This window comes from Lissotriton vulgaris, chromosome 2_1 (assembly GCF_964263255.1).
Source record: "Lissotriton vulgaris chromosome 2_1, aLisVul1.2, whole genome shotgun sequence".
NCBI lineage: Eukaryota > Metazoa > Chordata > Amphibia > Caudata > Salamandridae > Lissotriton > Lissotriton vulgaris.
Window position 1 is genome coordinate 1,557,107,342 of NC_141687.1, and position 15,397 is coordinate 1,557,122,738.

The window sequence follows — 15,397 nt, forward strand, 5'->3', positions numbered from 1 at the left end:
TGTGTGTGCCTGTGTATGCGTGTGGCTGTGTATGTGCGCATGCGTGAGTGTGGCTGTGTATGTGTTTGCGCACGGGAATGTGAGGCACGAGATGGCCACGGCGCCGTGCGCGCCCACAAGTTGAAATCTGCGCGCGTGCTCAGCTCGTGTCCACATTCCCAAAAACGGGTGACAATAGTTCTCGAGCCAGACAGCAAATGCTTCGCATTTGCTTAGGCTCGACCTAAAAACCTCTATAAATTTCCGCAAGAATGAAATACTAAGGCAGACTGCACAAAACCTTCATGGGAACACCCAAAAAATGTGTGCTCAACATGGCTTCATTTCAAAGTGCTGGTTGGAGGGGCATTGTTTTTCCCTGCAGCACAATTTTTTAGGTCTCGCTGGTGTTAGCAGCGCAAAGCGCTGCATCCAGCGAAAAACCTTATGTTGTGCACATGCCGGGAATGTTGGACAGGGTATGGGTACGCGCTTTCCCTCGGCGATTTCATCTCATGGGCGCGCACGCCCAGCCCGGTGCCGTACAAATCTCCTGTTCAACATTCACCGCAAGTCAGCCTCTCGCCACTCTCAATCACGGGCGTACACACACAGCCACACTCACGCATGCACACACACACAAACACGCACCCACACACACACACACACACACACACACACACACATACATGAAATGCGTTACTTACCTGTAACTGCAGTTATTCAGTATTGGTATCTTTCATAGATTCACATGCCTGAATCATTCCCCGTCGTCGGGGTGGGAGTCCCCGGTATATAAGAAGAGTAATGTCATAAAGACATATACATAGCAATAGGCCAGAGGCGTCTCATTAGTAACATATCCATGTCTTTTTGTAAAAAGGACCAAACTTTGGCCAAGAGCCAATCAGATATCACCACCCTGTAGAACCTTCCTGGAAGGAGCCCTAGTCCCTCAGATTTTCGTAAGCACAGTGCTAAGTAGTACCTACTAAGAGAGCCAAGGTGAGCCCTTCCAGGGGAGGTGGGTGGGTTGCATGTGAATCTATGAAAGATACCAATACTGGATAACTGCAGTTACAGGTAAGTAACGCATTTCTTATCCAGTATTATGGGTATCTTTCATAGATTCACATGCCTGAATCAGAGTAGCAAGCAATAACCAGCACATTACATATGGTACAACATGTAAAATCACATGATATAAGAATACCATTTGTGAAATATAACAAGTACCAAAAACAATATAATAGAGAAATGTGCAAGTAGGCAGTAGGAAGGTGGGATGAAGAAAGAAGGCTCACCTCCAGTGAAATAGATGACGGAGCACAGCTTGACCCACTGCTGCATCTTTCATAAGTTCAGAATCCAAGCAGTAGTGCCTGGTGAGCGTATGTGGTGTCTTCCACGTCGCCGCTCTGCATGTGTCGATAATGGGCACTCCTGCAAAGAGCAGAGGATGACCTGCCTGTTGATGGCAGAAAGTAATGGCTGCAGAGATACAATGAGAAATGCTCCGCTTAGTCAAAGGAAGACCCTTTCTGGGCCTGCTGAAGGCGACAAAAAGTTGGTTGGATTTCCGAAACTTTTCTGTTCGGTGAATGTAGAACTTCAGACAACGCTTGAGGTCTAAGGAGTGGTGAGACCTCTCTGCTGCAGAAAGTGGATTTGGGAAGAAAGTCCGCAAGACTACAGGTTCATTCAGGTGAAAATTAGATGGAACCTTTGGGATGAATTTAGGGTTGGTCCGTAGGATAACTCTGTCCTGTTTGAATTGCAAGAAAGGATCCTGAATAGAGAAGGCTTGCAGCTCACTTACACGCCTTGCTGATGTGAGCACTAGCAAGAGAGCGGTTTTCCAAGACAGGTATTTGATGTCGGCTCTGTGTATTGGCTCAAAGGGATGTTTCATCAGTTGAGCACGTACAATGTTTAATTGCCAGGTGGGTGGTAAAGCTTGCACCGGAGGGAATGTCCTGAACAGGCCTTTTAAAAATTGCTTAACCAGTCTATCGGACCGCAGGGAAGTAGCAGATGCCTGAAGCGAGATATTGCCGCCAGGTGGACCTTAGTAGAAGCATGGGCCAATCCTGAGTGCGCCAAATGGAGCAGGTAAGGTAGAATTTGTGCAGGTTTTGATAAAAAGGGGTGTATCTTATTTGCTTTACACCATACACAAAACCTTATCCACTTTAGAGAATACGTCTTGTTGGTACCGTCCGCCCGAGCCCAGGCTAAGACTGCCCAGCATTCTTGAGGAATGTCTAGGTGTTTAAACTTTCTGAACTCAGGAGCCAAGCCGACAATCTGAGAGATGCTGGATCCGGATGCTGGACTTGCCCTTGGTTCATTGTAAGGAGAGTCGGGCAAGGCTTGAATAGAATTGGCGGTTCCAGCGACAGGAGATGGAGCTCTGTAAACCAGTGTTGGCGCGGCCACGCTGGTGGTATTAAAATCAAGGTGCAATGCTCTGCCTTCAGTTTCCGGAGGACCCTGGGAATCAGGGGAAATGGAGGAAATGCGTACGCAAAGATGTTGCACCATCTGATCGAAAATGCATTCCCCAGTGATCCCTTCTGGGGATGCCAGCCTGCGTAATGTTGGCATTTTGCGTTGTGCTGTGTCGCAAACAGATCCAGATGAGGCCTGCCCCATCGGGCGAATACAGAGCTGAGAAGTTGATGATCCAGCTCCCACTCATATTTACAACAAGGGGTGGTGAGGGACAGAGTCTCTGAATTAAACAGAATACTCTCACCCAGTCAAGAGATCAGGGCTAGATCCAACACCGTTTTTTAGCTCACTGCACCATCCCAGTTTCAGAACCTGGCTGTATGCAAATTAGTCTGTTCCTGTCCCAGTGCATGATGGGAACAGGGCAAACCAAACTACAAAAGCCAATTCTTACACTGGGAAGGAAACAAGCTACCGGGGACCGGTTTCTGGCATTTCAGCCTCTTCGGCCCGGCTTGCTTGAATCCTGATGGTGCAATGAGCAAGGGACTCACATCTGAGTATACCCTTCCACGCTTAGGGTGGACAAAAATATTTACAACAAGGGGTGGTGAGGGACAGAGTCTCTGAATATTTCTGGTGAAGAATTGGCTTGGTAGTTTAGTCTGCCCTGTTCCCATGATGCACTGGGCCAGGGACAGACTGATTTGCAAGAGACAATACCATCACAATAAAGGAGGCCGACAAGGGTGGGAATGTGGTTGTGATGAACACTGTGGACTATGATAGTGAAATCGCTCGACAACTAAGTGACACTAGCTGCTACAAAAGACTACAGGACAATCCCATTCCATCCCTTGTCACACATATTAACAATCGAATACAGGATTGGGGTGAAGTTGGTCTCCTGTCAGAGGAGGAATGTCGATATCTTAAGGTCACACATCCAACGGCACCTTGTATCTATGTATTGCCTAAAATACACAAGGGGGGCAATTTCCCACCGGGACGTCCCATTATATCGGGAATCAACTCTCCGACGGAACGTCTTTCACAATACGTCGATGGGTTCTTACAACCCCTTGTGGCTAATTTACCATCCTATATACAGGATTCAGGGGATATTTTGAAGAAATTGGATGGCCTGGAATGGTCTGCGGATTTGATGTTCGTCACGCTAGACGTGACTGGGCTCTATACATGTATACCACAACATTTTGGCATTAGAGCGCTCTCGTCATTTCTATCAATGAGGACAGCAGATCACGTTGACCACAATGAGATGTTGATCGAAATGAGGGAGCTAATTTTATCCAGAAATTTTTTCCTATACCAAGACACCTGGTACCATCAAATAAGGGGGACCGCTATGGGGAGCAAATTTGCACCTTCGTATGCGGGACTCTTCATGGGGTGGTGGGAACGTGAACACGCATGGGGCAAATATGCCTCCCCCTGGATGGATATGATCATCTTTTGGGGGAGGTATATCGATGATATCATCATGCTTTGGAAAGGGAATGATACACAACTATCTGAATATTTCAAGTACCTAAACGATAATCCCTACAATATACAATTGACAGTGAAGTTTGATTATAATCAAATAGAATTCCTAGATATACTGTTTTTTGTTGAGAACAACACCATTCAGAGTAATTTGTACCGCAAAAACACCTCCTGTAACAGCGTACTACACGCTACCAGTGCGCACCCTAGTTCTACCATCCAGAATATTCCATATGGAGAGATGGTACGCATAAGGCGGAACTGTAGTAAAGAAGAGAACTTCAAACATGCGATACGAGACAGCAAAATCAGGTTTGCCAATAGAGGCTATAATAGCAAAACCCTAGACAAGGCTGAAAAGAGAATTCTAACTGTCACACGTAGCGATACTCTTATCAAAAAGGCAAAGACCAACAAAAGGAATAAAAAATCCAGGATGTCTTTTACCACTCAATACACACAAAACAGCACAGAAGTATTCAAGGTCCTTAAAAGACATTGGAAATTATTATGTGAGGTTCCTAATCTGAAAGAGGTAATCAATGAGACACCTAGCATTACCTTTAGGCGAGGCAAAACCCTCCGCAATATTTTGTGTCCTAGTTATCCGATCAAGAAAAAGTCGGGAACATGGATGCAGACAAAACCGAAGGGCTTCTACACATGTGGAGGATGCAATATTTGCCCCCTTGCTTTGAACAAAATCAAGAAATTCAAATACAATACAGAGAGAGAATATGAAATAAGACATTATATCAATTGCAACACTAGCCATGTGATTTACATCATTGGCTGTGGTTGCAATATGATATATGTTGGGAGTACTGTGCAGCCCCTGAAACTTAGGATTCAGGAACACACTCGAGCCATGAAGAACTATGATTTAAAGTACCCCATGACTTACCACATGCAGGAACACCACAAAGACAATAGGACCATATGGTTTCATGGTATCGACTATATACCACCACACCCCAGAGGAGGGAATCGCGAACTTACCCTCAGGAAAAGGGAAGCAGCTTGGATATGTCGCTTACGATGTGTGGAGAGGGGACACAATACAGAGGATGAAATGCACTATTACCTAAGTTGAAATAATGATGACATGCTCATGTTTAATAATTTGCATAATGTCGATTATCCATCATGTAAATTATGTACATACTGACTATGGTCCTTTTTGGTTGGGCCACTACCAAACTGATGCCCATGTTTCCCTCTCCCCCCCACTGCTTAGTTCTAATCATTGGACTATATTGTCATTATTGTGATCTGGTTTCCTTTCCATTCTCACCATCAGGCTGAATTATTTCCGACAATCATACCTTTTTCAAATTATAAAGTAACAGTTGTACACACAATAGTCACACCTGTATATAGGATTTTATGAACACGAAATAACTATTTGTTCTCCTTTTTCTCTCAATTGAATTATGGGTAACATTATTACAAAGGATTGTGTTATGCATGCCCTTTTGTCCTGGCATATTTCTGTGCTTCGCATGAAGCGGCGGTGATAATCTCTGCTTACTGACACAATGTATTCCACGCAATAGGAGGAACTACTGTTAGTTTGTCAACATAGGCACATTACTTACCTGGATGTCAACTCATACAACTCCAATATGGACAATGAATATGTTTAAATATGTCCTGAATGTTTGGAATTTATATGCAATAGTAAACATCGGCATAATTTATACGGAATAGACTCTTTTGGGTCTTATGTTACTACTACACGAAGGTTCCCAGGAATTAACTTACACATATTTTAAGATACTACCGCTCGTTTTTTCTCCGTCACACGCTACAATTTCTTATGAATAAATAATTAATAAATAGTGTGGTACACCACCACTGACTAGCTTAAAATGGCGGCCGTATTAGACCGGGAAGTCGTGGTTCAGGTAGCGCGACTTTCCCTCGACCACACGTGATGAAAGGGGTGGTTATATTATAACCAATCGAAAGAAGGCCGGCTCCGTTAATCTGCCGGGAATTGTTTGGCGCGCGGATCGCGAACGCGCCAACTGGGGAGAGAGATACGACCCCACGAGGTAAGACCGACAGGAGACTTCCCTGTCAGACCAGGTCCCTTTTCATTAGTCTTACGTGGCAGCCCTTAAATATTCTGGTAATAGGGGTCCACAACGGGACGGGAATTATATACAAACATGTCTTGCAATAAACTCGAAGATTGTTTTCACTGCGGAAACATGTACCGCAGTTTGAAATAAGATGCAAAAACATTACCGATACAGATTACCACTCGAAACTACGTATATCCTTAATAGGGGTACTTCCCTTGTGGATTTGGTGTCCATCAGACAGATTGAACATTGCAATCATGTGCAGTATAAACGGGTGGTACCGTAGCGAGGCGCAACTTAGTCCTAAACCGCAATTGTAACAGACACAAGGGATACTGAAGACGCCACACTGGGGAACTAACCTTTCCGTTAAAGGGGGACTCATGAGGATTCAAATAACGTGCATGATACTACTGGCCAAGTAAACTTGTAGATATTAATATACATACTTGCATTAATTTGCAGGTTACTACCTCAATGCGACTACACAATTGGAGCCTATTCTGGAATATTGGAATTGAGAATACGACGGTGCCAACAGAGTGCACGTCAGACCACTTGAAGGTAGGCCATCAGTTGGAACGGTGTAACTAGATTTACACCTCAAAAGTGATATTGTAGTGTCAGGACAGGTTTAATATATCCCCACAACTGATATCTCTCGTTTGTTATTCTTTAATTTCCGTAACTGTTGCAGGCCGAGACTTGGGCCCAGTGGAATATACAATACGTCAAAAATATTGGATACAAGGATAAATGAGCGCCCTTTGATAACAATATTTCGTGAACATAAAAGGTACAAATCTATACGTGTACGTTCCAGTTATTTAAACTTAGACCTGAAAGGGGTTATTTTTCCTGACAAAAGCAATTTAGGATATTTTCAATATCTATTTTTCGCAGGCAAATATTTGTTGCATACATTCTTAGATGAAGATTACACTGATTGGACGCCCAGATAGAAGGACTCGGCTCCCGCTTCAAAACAGACTTTGTGATTTGGAATATATCTCTACCTTCGTATACACAATTGCGGTAGGAAGCTTATTAACATTTTATTGATTGCTTGAGACTAAATAGTGTCATATCACCGTTTTGAACCTATTGAGACTGTGCCAAGGAGTTTCCACTCTGGAGAGGGTTCACGATTGTGTCAGGGTGAGGCATAGTCTTGCGCCATTGGCATGGGAGGCATGCATACCAGAATTTTTGACGATGAAATACGAAATGACTTGGTTTGTTTAACAAAAGGTTGTTTGGTGCTATAACATGTGTTAAGGTCTGAACTTTTGACTACTAAGTATAACAAGGACGATGCTGGTCTTGGTGGTTGCAATTGCATACAAAAAATGATTTATGGTTGGACATATACAGACCGTACAAATTAAGAGGATCAAGAAACAAATGACTGTTGTTTGATGAAATTACCCCGATGGTCAGGTCCCATCGTGGGTTTATAAAGAGACCTGCACTAGATATAGTGTTTAAAACACATTGCTTTTGGGAATTGTACATAAACTGTAATGTGGAGAGGAGAATGCTGCTGTTTTTAACTTGGAGTATGTTTTTAACTGTGTTTTATCTGTAGGTCATGGTATGTCATTGTACATAATTTTTATGGTACACACTTTTTGTTGGAAGCTACTTACACGGGTTTTTTGTATGTTTCACTTTATAATTTACAGCCCTGAAGAAGTTCCGCTTGACGGAACGAAACGCGTTGGCTGGTTTCTCTTGGCACATTAAAGAAACTCTTTTGCAACCACGGATTCAGCGTTGTCCATTTGGAACTACTGTTTGTTTATGAACTTTATCAATCAAGCCTAGTGGCAATTTATCTCTACTGGGGTGGTGCTTTTCGAAATTGGATTGAAAATTGTTTAACTCAGACACTCTGTTCATCACCACCCCCTTTTTGTAAACCAGCTCCCACTCATGGCACACGGAACATTGCCTGCTCAGAGAGTCTGCCAGGACATTGTCCGTCCCTGGGACGTACTCCGCCCGAAGGGAATTGTTGTGTTGAAGAAGCCATTTCCAAATTTTTTGAGATTCTTGAGACAACGACAGAGAGCGTGTTCCCCCTTGTTTGTTCATATAGTGCATTGTGGTGGTGTTGTCTGTTCTCACAAGCACTGGGGAATCTCTGATCCTGGGCAAGGTACGCTTTTAATGCCAGGTAAACTGCCCTTAACTCGAGGAGGTTTATGTGCAGTTGCTTGTCTGCCAGGGACCACTGCCCGTTGATTTGAAGGTCCTGAAGGAACGCCCCCCAACCTTCCAAAGACGCATCTGTAGTCACATGTGGCGAGATTGGAAGTATGAACGAAAGGCGTCGCCGTAGATTTTGTGGATGAAGCCACCAGCTCAGAGCCTGGACCATGGTAGGAGTTATCCGGATGACGTTGTCGAAGGATCCCCTGCATTGAATTCACTGAGCTGATAGCGCCTCCTGAAGTGGACGCATACGAAGGCGGCAGTGTGGGACCAACAGGATGTTCGAGGACATCATCCCTAACAATGACTTGTACAGGCGCACGGTGATGGACCTTTTGGATTGAATCCGGGCGGCCCAAGGTTCGTAGTTTCACTTGACGTTCCTGGGAAGGGAAAGCCTTTCTCTGAACATTATTTAGGACAGCTCTGAGGAAAGTGAGACACTGGGACGGCTGAAGGACGGATTTTTCCTCGTTGAGAGTAAGGCCCAGACCATTGAAGAGCTGAAGACAGGCGTTGGAGGACATGGTCACGACTGCGAGAGTAGGTGCCTTGACGATCCCGTCATCTAAGTACAGGAAGACCTGGTGATGTTGTTGGCGGAGGTATGCTGCTACTGGAGATAGACATTTGGTAAAAATGCGTGGTGCCGACTTTAGGCCGAAAGGCAATACTCAAAACTGGTAGTGCTTACCCGCCACCTCGAACCTGAGAAATTGTTTGTGGTTCCTATGGATTGGTATATGAAAATATGCGTCTTGAAGGTCTAAAGAAACCATAAAGTCGTTCCCATTGAGGAGTTGCAGCACCTCCTGGATGGACACCATACGGAATGACTGTTTTTTGAGGTATTGGTTGAGGTTTCTCAAGTGCAATATAGGTCTCCATTTTGTCTGCTTCTTTCGAATTAGGAAGAATCAGGAGTAGAATCCCTTGCCTTTCTGATTCCGGGGGACTCTTTCTATCGCTCCTTTTTGAGCATTAGGGAGAGTTCCAATTGCAGCAGTTGCAGATTTTTGTGCCGCATTGGGATTGGCGGCTTTTGAGGAGGAGTTTCCACAAACTCTAGAGAGTGTCCGAATTGAACAAGTTGGAAGACCCACCGATCCGTTGTAATATGTCGCCAATTGTGAAGGAAGGATGAAATTCTCCAGCCAACTTTGCAAGGTGGAGAGAAACTGGAGACCTGCAGCAGAAAAAAGTCATTGCCTTCTGCCTGCGTCCTTCTTTCCCCCTCGTCCTCAAAAGGAAGACTTGTTGTAGGACAACTGGTTTTGCTGCTGCTTCTGCTGATACTGGGGTTTGTATTGTTGGCTTGAGCCGTACGTGGATTTGTACCCCTGATAGGTGCCTCTAGAGGACTGACCTCTTCCTCTGGAGCCCCGAAAGGAAGGATTCTTGTATTGGAGTGTACCTAGAGATCTTGCGGTATCAGTATCTTTCTTGATACCCTGTAGCATCTCATCTATGTGTTGTCCAAAAAGAAGCTGACCATCATATGGCATGTCCAATACCTTGGTCTGAATTTCAGGCCGGAAAGATGTCGCCTTAAGCCAACCTTGGCACCTCAGGACTGCAGCTCCTGCGAGCTGCCGGAACCCCGTGGATGCGATATCCATCGCCACATCAATCATATCCGAAGTGGAACGCTCGCCTTCAAGGAGAATCTTCTTCGCCTCTTCTTTCTGCTCCTCTTGAAGCGAATCCAAGTATGGAGCGATATCTGCCACATTTGACGGTTGTACCGTCCCAACAGTGCTAAAGAGTTTGCTGCACGCACCGTTAAAGCTGACATGGACGAAAACCTCTTCCCTATGTTGTCTAGCTTTCGACCCTCCTTATCTGGCGGCGCAGACAATGCAGCCGAAGGATTTTTTGACCTGCGTTGCGCTGCCTGGGTGATCACAGAGTCCGGCTTTGGATGGCCAATAAGGCAAGCTGGGGCTGTGTCAGGAGCTTTATATTTTTTATCCAGTCTGGGCAGCACTGGAGCCAGAGATGAAGGGTTTTGCATTATTATCTCCCCTTGGGAATGGACCGTACCACCTTTTGGAATGGCTCTTTAAAATCATAAAGGAAGCAATCCTGTGGTGTTGCCGTTACTTTGAGTTTGAAGCGCAAAGCCGCTTTTGTGGAACCCCCCAATGTCTTCTGGGGGTGAATCCACTTGTGCCTGTACAGGCATTGCTGGACCAGGAATCACATACTCATCCCATTCGTCTTGTGTGTCCTGGAGCTCCCCTTCCTCACATTGTTGCTCCTCTTCTTCGTCTTCCTCATCAGGGGATGGCAGAGGATGCGATGGAGCCGGATCTGGTCGAAGGACTAAAGGAGTAGGCCGAGGCCTAGGTGGCGGTGTCACAACTGGCGATGTCACCACTGGCGGAGGCAGATCAGTGGACGGGAACCTCTGTTTGTAGTCCGCGATGAGAAACTGCAGGTCTGTCACTATAGAAGCTGGGAGACACACCATAGGCTGTTGAGGAGGCGGTGGAGGTTGAAATTCCTCTTGGTACTCCAAATCATCCTGACCTTGTTCCTCATAATATGAGCTTTCGTGAAGTTTTACGCGTAGTTCAGATGGGTTTGTCGCTTGCTGGAACATAGAGCCCTCATCCGAGTCCTCATTATCCAGAAGATGAGCAGGGGAGAATGGTTGGACCCTGCTTGGAGAGGTCAACTCCGGCGTAAGAGTACGCGTAGTCACCCAGTAGTGCGTATAGGTACACTTCAATGGAGGCGATCCTACCGTCGTTGAACCCATCGGTGGAGCGGTCGTCGACGGTGGAACGTTGACAAGCAACTCAGACTCCGTCGTCGACGGTGTCTTCTTCGATGACGATGTCGTTGACGGCAGCGTCGTCGACGATGGTTGCTTCGTGGATGGCTTAGTCGATGCTGGTGTCGTGGTCGACGGCTTCGTCGACCCTGGTGTTGTCGACGGCTTTGTCGACTCTGGGGTCGCCGTCTACGGTCTCGTCAATGCTGGCGTCGACGACGATGACTTCATCGACGATGACGATTTCGTCGACGATGATGAGGCTTTCGTCGACGTCAATGATTTTTGCGATGACGACGGTTTAGACTTCGTCGACGATGAGGCACTCGTCGACAATGGCGCCGTTGATGTTAAAGATGACGCCACCGACGTGGAGATAGTGGCTGTCGACATTGTCACAGGCAGAGCTGAAGATGTCACCATAGGTTTCTTGAAGGCAGGATCTTGTGGAGAAACCTTCACAGCAATAGCCTTAGAACGAACCTCTGAAGACTTGGGCGTCTTCTTTTGAGGTGGCTGTACAGATGGTCCTGGGGATGACGTTCTAGGCCTTTTGGGAGAAGAGTGTTTACTCCTAATGGAACACTCACTCTCACCTGAAGAGACTGGTTGATCCTTGTCCTTGAGTCTCTGAAGCCAAATTAGCAGTCGGCCCTCTCTATCCTTGAGAGTTTTGGCTGAAAAAGTATGGCAGACTTTACAATCCTTTGCTGAATGGTCAGGGTATAGACAGTAAAGGCAGTCCTCATGCCTGTCATCCACATGAAGCCTCTTTTTGCCACAAGAGGCACAAGGTCTGAAAAGTCCCTTTTTTGGAGCATCAGCCATGGCTAAACGGAAGATCCCTCACAGAATGATAATTCTGAGACAAATATGTGGAAATAAATCCAGAATACAAAGAAAACTGAGCAGAGCTCAGAGGAGACTCCCTTAGCATGACGTGCGGTAGAAAATCTGAGGGACTAGGGCTCCTTCCAGGAAGGTTCTAGAGGGTGGTGATATCGGATTGGCTCTTGGCCAAAGTTTGGTCCTTTTTACAAAAGGACATGGATATGTTACTAATGAGAGGCCTCTGGCCTATTGCTATGTATATGTCTTTATGACATTACTCTTTTTATATACCGGGGACTCCCACCCCGACGACGGGGAATGATTCAGGCACACACATATACACACACACACACACCCCCACCATACCTCACCGGGCTCTTGTTGCTGCGCTGGTGTCATCTCTGCACTCCAGCTCCTCTGCCAGCATGACGCGGGGCTCTCCCTTTAGGCATGGGAGCCCCGCCGTGCTATCCGCTGGTCTTCACCCGGGCCCCCTGCTGAGACCCAAGACTTCAGTTCCTGCACTTCGCTTTGGCTCCGGGCTCGCTCCTCATAACGAAAGTTATGAATGGCGCGCGTGCGCGGGCAGCCCCCGCCCTCCCAGGTCTCCTCGCAGGCCGGATACTGAGCTTGTTTGCAGTGTTTATGCCTTTCACAATGCAAATTTTACAAATATTTAATTGTTTCTGATGTTGTTGGCACATTTATGTATGGTTTTTCTGCCCTAATCATTGCTGACGCTTTGCAAATGCTTTTTTGTTTTACAATTGCGGCAGGATGACGTGCGCAGCCGGGACAGACCCTCCATTCGCAGACCCTAGGTGTCCGCAGTTGCTCACCCTCACTGCACAGCATAGCTTTGAGTCAGGTGGGATGAGCAGAAGAGCTGTAATGTACTCAAGCATTTGCACGTCAAACCTAGCTCAGCTGGGACTCAAAGGCCTCCGCTTGTTGTCCTTTCGCCAGCGCATAGTGACTAAGCAAAACCCCAGGATTTGGGCAACTTCTCTGCACAAAGGCTTAACGAGGTGAAACAACTCTTGGCTCTGAGGGGAGGAGGTGGGAGGTGGGGATTGGACCCCTATCGATAGCTGCATCTTGCTAAACACATTTACAAACTACAAATATAGGAGATTCATTACTACAGGAAGAAAGGCAGCATGGGTGGGAGCCAGACCTACACAGAAGCAGGTATTGATAATAATTAGATTTTTTTACAGTGTTATGATATTGGTGTATCCCTTTAAAGGGCTATGATCCGTGTTTTGCAGCATTTGTGAGCTGGCGTGCAAACGAGAGAAGTTCAGAGTCCAGTCAGTTGTGCGCGGTGGCCCTCACCCGTTCCCGACATTCCTTAGTCGTACCTCCGATTAGCTCATTATCCACACATTTTTCGACAAAAACACCATGTGTGAGAACGTTGCCCTGGCCTACAGAAGGTTGTTTAGAGTTTTTGAACATTCAGCTTTTAAATGTCACTCATTTATTACAGATTTATTTCAGAAAATAGTTTAGCTAGAAGCATTGCGTCATAGTAGCAGACAAGTTTAAGAAGTGAGAGGTTTGGAAATATTTTTGTCGAAAGCCGTTGCCTTGTGTTATACAGCTCCTAACACGTGGTTACCACAGCCTTCTTGTTTATGACACGAAAATGTGATGGGCACACAAATATTTTCAAGGCACACCACATCACTTTTCCTAGAAAAGGACACAGTAACGGTGCCAGGCTGTGATAATACTAATTCTATGCCAGAACAGTGTAATCAGCTGACACCAGGCATGCAATTTAACAGCGGAGAATAAAATGTTTATTTTGATCAAAAAGGCCCATGGGTTGGTAGAAATCTCAACTCCGCAAATTGATTCCCATAAGCGCTTTGAGTACACGAGGGCAAAGAAGCTTCTGGCTGGAATTTCTTATACCTTGAATGCACCTCTCATTCTCAAAAGTTTGCTCAGTTCCAAGAACATTGGAGAAGAAAGGCATTTCTTTGCGCATTGGGGGACATTTTCTCTTCCCGGGCGGTGTTGGTTTCCTGGATATGTTTTGGTGACACTTTAGTTCCAGACCGGAATTTGGAAGAGATTGCATGCAAGTTAGAAAGTATCTTTTCATATCAAGGGGACTGGGCTTTTTGTGACCCAACCGTGGACTTTAGTTAGAGGTGTTAAAAGGACCAAACAAGCATTAAAAATGTAATAGGTCTAGTAAAAGCCATTTGCTTTGCTATACAATACCATTAGCAAAGCAAATGGCTTTAACTTAATCAAAGGCGAGACCTATTGCATTTTCAATGCTTGTTTTGTGTTGTAGTCAGAATTTGAATGCTTGACCTATTTGCTTTGCTAATGCTTGTTGTGCTGCAGGACTGTAAGGCACAACACCAAACAGATGGAATACAGCAGGTGTGATATCTGCTTGTTTGTCAGACGTGTCTCTGTCTTCCTAATTCTCAACTCAACACTTATGCTGGGTTGACACCACAAACGCGCCTCAAGTTGCTGCTTCAGCTCCCCCAGACTGCGGCTCTTCTACAAAGACACAAAGGAGGTTCACCGGACTAGAAGGATAGAGCTGGGAGAGCTCTCAGTTACATGCTAGCCTGAGCTGTTCTTCCAATATCAAAGAGATTCTCCTTTAGCATGAGTGCTATACACCAAAAACAACAAATGTGCAAGCCTATTTAGAACTTTCTCAGTTTGATTCAGGACCTACACGATTCAGTACAAATCTGTAAAGATGTGTTCTCTTAATAGAAATCTAATAGTTTTGCAGAAATAATCTAGGGTGAGCCTGTAGGACATCTTCATTGAATTTACTGAATGTTTTATAACAGTAGCACCCACTTCATAACACCACAAATAACCTTTTCCCTGAAGTGCTTTAAAATGTTTACTTTTAATTGCTCATCTTAATGAAAAATAGGTAGCGGATACATTTTGAGGTAGGTATTCGTATTGGTTGTCTAAAGACTTATGTTTTTTTTTTATTTTTTATAAGCAATTTTATTGAGTTTTCAATGTAGCCAAACAAACAGCACCATTCAGAATTACATTGCATTAGATTAGTCCAGGATAAGCACATTCCAAAACGATACGAAAAGTGACGTACATGCAAACCTAAGGTCAACATATCCGGAGGCAATCTGTAGATCAAATCTGCCCATCTTTACTCTAGACTTATGTTTTTTAATGATGTCAAACATATATTTTTAAAGAAAAAGTGTTATACAGTAATGTAATTCTTGATTTGCAGCTTTGAGAAAGCATAATTACAAGGCAAAATAAATCAGCTGCATGTTTTTAAACAAAAGATAATAAAAAATATTTTATTGCAAACAAAAGTTCAGACATTTATATTATAAATAAGTGGGTGAAATTGTAAAGCGCTCTGGATTTTAATAAAGACTCTTGAGGTTTGATTTCATGAATGCACCATGAAAACTAAATAAATGAATAGTGAAATGGAAGGCAATCCAAGGTCTGAAATAGTGAAGCAAACTCAAGTGGCTAGCAGCACTGATGCTGATACAGTAAT

General features: G+C 44.9%; 1 protein-coding gene across 2 annotated transcripts in view; it reads right to left on the reverse strand.

Moving 5' to 3' along the window:
* The window catches only part of IQCB1 (IQ motif containing B1), a 308,848-nt gene that overhangs the window by 218,141 nt on the left and 75,310 nt on the right, over positions 1 to 15,397 (reverse strand). The gene's annotated exons all lie outside the window — the stretch shown is intronic.